Source organism: Penaeus chinensis, chromosome 18, assembly GCF_019202785.1.
Source record: "Penaeus chinensis breed Huanghai No. 1 chromosome 18, ASM1920278v2, whole genome shotgun sequence".
Taxonomy (NCBI): domain Eukaryota; kingdom Metazoa; phylum Arthropoda; class Malacostraca; order Decapoda; family Penaeidae; genus Penaeus; species Penaeus chinensis.
Window position 1 is genome coordinate 5,746,780 of NC_061836.1, and position 5,000 is coordinate 5,751,779.

The 5,000-nt window shown below is 51.2% G+C and overlaps 1 protein-coding gene across 1 annotated transcript in view; it reads right to left on the reverse strand.

Annotated features, from left to right (window-relative positions):
- Positions 1-5,000, reverse strand: part of LOC125034464 (pituitary homeobox x-like) — a 25,608-nt gene that overhangs the window by 12,529 nt on the left and 8,079 nt on the right. The window lies entirely within an intron of this gene.

A 5,000-nucleotide genomic window follows, 5' to 3' on the forward strand; every position in this document is an offset into this window, starting at 1 on the left:
GTATCCTCCAACTCCATCTCCTCCTCCTCCTCTTCCTCCTCCTCCTCCTCCTCCTGTCACCTCCCCCTCACCCCCCCTCATCCTATACCCCACCTCCCGAAGCTGTGGAGAGGAGGAATTGAGGAGGAGGAGGAAATAGAGAGGAGAAGGAGGAGGAAAATGAGGAGGAGGAGAGGAGTAGTAGGAGGAGGAGGAGGAAGGAGAAGGAGAAGTAGAAGAGTTGGAGAATGAAGAAGGAGAAGGAGAAGGAGAAAGATAAGGAGGTGGGGGAAGAGGAGGAGGAAGAAGGAGGGAGGAAGATGAAATAGGAAAGGGAAGAAGAGGTGAGAAGGAGAAGGAGAACGAGAGAAGGGGGAGGGAGGGGGGGGGGGTGGGGTGGGGGGGGGAAGGGGGGGGGGGAGGGAGGGGATGTGGGGGGAGGAGTAGAAGGAGCCGAAAATGAGAAGGAGCCCATGCGTGCCATGAATTTGTATATCGCGAGGTGTCATGGGGGCATCCAGCTGCCTCCGCTGCGTCCGACCATCCGGCGTCTTCTCTTTATTCCGGCGTGTGGCGTGTGGCTGAGGCTTGATGCTTATCGTATTCTGTTGGCGTATTTGCATCCGTCTTCTTCTTCTCGTCTTTCTTCTTCGCGTTTATTTACTGCCGTATTATGCATCATCTTCGGCCTCTTCTGCTTCGTTCCCTATCCTCTTCCTCGTCGCCTCCGCACGTCTCCTTTCTTCCTTTGCCGCTTCTCCCCCTCCTGCCATCCCGCCTCTCCGTCGCCTCTTCTCGCTCCTTTTTTCCCCCACATTTTGCCAGGCTCCCCCATAGCCTTAAGCGTCTCCCCCGAAAGGAGGGGGGGAGACGAAGGTGTGAAATCAAACGACGAAGGAGGGTGAGGTGAATAAAGAGCAAGAGTATAGTGCGACAAAGTCAGGAGGGGGGTGGGGCGGGGGGGGGGGCGGGCAGGGCAACGTGTGAGATGTACCATAAGTGAGTAGGAAGAGGTGGGAGGCAAGACACGGGGGTGAGAGTAACTAGGACGAGAATGGGCAGGGAGGAGCGAGGTAAGGGAGAGATGTTAAGGTATGGGGTCAGGGGTGTAAGAGGGTTTGTGGCGTACTAGGAGTAGCGGGAGGGAGTCGGAGAGAGGAGTTAGAGAGACGGAGAGGGAGGAGGTAGGCGAAGGGAGTGAGAGCGGGGAGGAGGAGGGCAGGGAAAGAATGGTTTGGGGAAGAGGGGTGATGAGCTTAAACCAAACACAGGAGGCCGCTGCGCGCAACGTCTGCAACTAATCCAAATCTGACGGGAGGTCCGTCCCTCTTCTTGTTCTTCCATAGCCACGCCCAACCTTAACCCCCCGCCAGTTGAGAACCGATCCTCCGCATGTACGCCTTTTTACGGTCTCGTTCACCTTCTATTCTATTCTCCCATTATTCCTCTTCCTCTGTCTTACCCTTCCGTCTTCACTTTTATTCTTCTCTTCTTCCTCATTTTCGTTTCTATTGTCTGCTGACGTTTTACTTCTTCTTCTCACACACCCCCCTGAAAGGCCTCTTTCTTCACTCCTTGCTCCTTGTCACCTTCCCACCCTACTCACTTCCTCCACCTATCTACCCTTCATATTCTTCTTTTTTCAAATTCGTCTCCTCACCTTCTCCCTTGTCTCTCTTCTCCTCCTCCATTCACACCTCTCCCCTTCCTCCTCTCCACGTCCTTTCTCCCGAAGTCCGGCTCCTGTCTGCACTTTCTCAAAATGTAGCCTGTCGTCCTTCGCCCTTCTACGTGTCGAACCCTTCTACCTGAAACACTGTCTTTATTCCCTTCTACCTTCCTGTGCTACTTTATCACTCGGACCCGTCTTTTCACTTCTGCTTTCCAGAAACTTCTTCTTCTTCTAGCTTCATCTTTCTGTAATCCCCCCTCTAACGTTTTATCTAATGCTTCTCTTCTTGCGGCTTCCTAAGATCGTTTACTTTCTTCTTCATATTAGGGATTCCAACAGCATCAATGCACAACAAAAAGGATGAGGTGCGCAGACACTGCCCGAGCCAGCCGAGAGATTTTTAACCGGATTCACTTAAAATTTTCATTGTGGCTCTCTCAAGGAGGCTGTGTGTCTTTCAGTAGAGGCGGGGTGTTAAGGCAAGGGCAATGGGTTGAGGGACGGGAGGGGCAGAGAGCGATGGGGGAGAGCCGGGCCGGAGAGGGGAATGTAACTGGTGGGGACGGGGGAGGGGGGGGAGGGGGGGAGGGGATGAAAAACCACGAATCGCAATCTGAATAATGAGGGCATTATGAGATGACACGTCGTGAGAAGGGGTGGGGGGGTGGAAAGGGGGAAGGGGGTGGGGGAGGAGGGTGGATAAAAGGAGGGGGGGGGGGAGAAAGGGGGAGTGTAAAAGGAGGGGGGGTGGGGGGGTGGGGGGAAGAGTGGGGAGGTGAGGGAAGGAGAGGGCATGGGGGGTGGGAAAGAAGGAGGGGGAAGATTTGGGGAAAGGAGGAGGGGTGTAGTGTAGGTATTGGTGTTAATAACTGTATTATTATGTGTTGTTTCTTTTTTTTTCTTCATTATCCCTCTTCGTATTTCCTCTTGATATGTCTCTCTACCATCCTCTCTCCTTCTCTCTCTCTCACCATCAAGTGATTTAACAATATAGTTATATCCACCCAAACCCAACAGTCACACACCAACCGATCCCTCTATCACTATCGATCCCTCAGTCTCCTCTATAAATGATATAAAAAAATAAACAATCTTAACATACAAATAAATACCCATATAAATCACACAACTAAACTTAAAGAACCCTCTCTCTCATCAATCCTCCTGAAGATCCTTCTCATTCTTATCTCCTCTCTCCCCACTTTCTGTTTCTCTCCTGCACAACTCTCTCTCTCATCACTCGCGAATCTCCTTCTCACCTCCTATGTTCTCTCATGTCCAATCTCCCCGTCATCACATCGCACTCCGGACCGTCTGTCAGCTCGAGACAATTCGACTCTATCTCTACGAAGGGAATCTCTCCCCGCTACTTACAAACCCCTCCCTCTCAGCTCACAATCTCATCCCCCTTCACATCTCATCATCACTCACGTTCTGCCTCTCGTCTCGCTCTGTAGTCTCGTCGTCCTACTTAGCACTCTTCACGACCCAGACTCGTGTCCCCCTACATCCCACAATCGATCACTCCTATCCACTCGTCAAGCAACTACGAAAAAATCTCATCTCACACTCACTCAGCCTACAGCATTCAAGGCACAGATACGGCGGTCCCGGCGGACAAGACTATGGGTACTCAACAAGTCTCCTCCTCTCGTCCCTCATTTCTCTACACAACTCTATCGAGTAACGTAGTCGTTCAAACATCGAATCCCAAAGTTGCAAGCATTACCTCGATCCCATCTCCAATCTTCCAAAACAAACACCCACTCCTCTTTTCACATCACTCCCTCGACACGGACCCCCCCATAGACCCACGACCCCCGTCCAAGCCTCTCCTCCAGGTCAACACGAGATCAATCTATGCTCTTCATCTCATCTCCCCAGTCAATTCTTAATCAATCTTTAACAAGACATTCCGACGATAGACTCCCACCTCTCCCCTCAAACATCCGTCTCTTCCGCCCCTCCTCCTTACTCTTCTAATACCCACCAAACCACAGTCAGAAACAGTAGACCCTACTCTCTCTTTTCTCACTCTGTCTCCGACTCTCAAGCTATAGCCGACTCATCGATTCCGGTCACACTCTCATCCAATCTCTCCTCTCAAGATCCTATCTCTCTCTCATCTCATCCCTCCCCTCCCCTCGCTAGTCGCGCTGCAATCACCTATCACAATATCTCCTTCGATCTCTCCTCCTCGCCACACACTCTCTCTTCGTCTCTCAACATCTACTACTCTCCATCTCCTCCATCCCAGCCCCACTCCTCTCACCATCACTGTGACTATATCCTCCCTCCCCCAACCTCCTCCTCCTCTCCTCTCTCGCCCCCCCCCCCCTCTCTCTCTCTTCTCTCTTCTCATCTCTCTTCCCCCTCTCGTCTCCTCTCTCTCTCTCCAAAGTCGTTCGTCTCATCTAGCATACTCTCTCTCTCAGAATTCTCTCTCTCTCTACAAAAGTCTCTTCCCTCCCATCGTTCAAAATCAGATCTCCAGTTCTCGTCGATTCCAAAGCTCCATTCTCATCTTCGGAGCCCAGCTCTCTGCTTGTAAATCAACCTCTCGAATGCGTGCAATATCAGGTCGTTCTTCCAGACTGTATATGCCGATCGTTGCACTAATTCTCTATCAAGTCAACATGGATCTAAGCAGGCTCAGTCAAATCATCAGTCAATCTCACATGCTTGAAACCCTCTGGACGTCAAATTCACCAATCAAGAAATACCAACCCTCGCGGGAAACATGACACCTATCTATCTCTAAACACGCTCCCTCATGTTCATAATAAATAGTGCGATCGCAGTCCGTCAATTTCTCTCTCTCAAATTCTCCTCGTCACTTCTCTTTTCATCTATCACTCTTCGATCTCTCTTCTCTCCTCTCTTCCTTCCCTCAATCATTGAATTCCTACTCTAGCTGTCTCCCCGTCAAAGCCCTCTCCGCCTCTAGACAGCCCTCCCCTCCACTCATCATCTCCAATTCCATAATCCAAGTCTCAATGTCGATCTCTCTCCCTCTCCCTCGTCTCCCAAACTAGAACCTCAAGCGCCCGAGTAAGGAATCAAAGCTCCGCTTATCATCTCCTTATTCATCTCCCGTCTCCGTCTTCTCTTCTTATTTTTTTTCCCTTCCCAAATCACGGAATACGTCGCATTCTTTTCCCCGTTGCGTCCCCACCCCCCCTGTCCCACCCCCCTCAACTCTCATTTTAATCCTCCTCAAATCCTTTTTCTTCGACCCTTTTTCTCCTGTTCCACTTCATCCTGCTCCTTCCTGTCTCTCTCCCCCCTCTCTTCCTCCTGTTTCTCCCCCCTCCGCTCGCAATATCTCACTACCCCCTCATTTCAACCA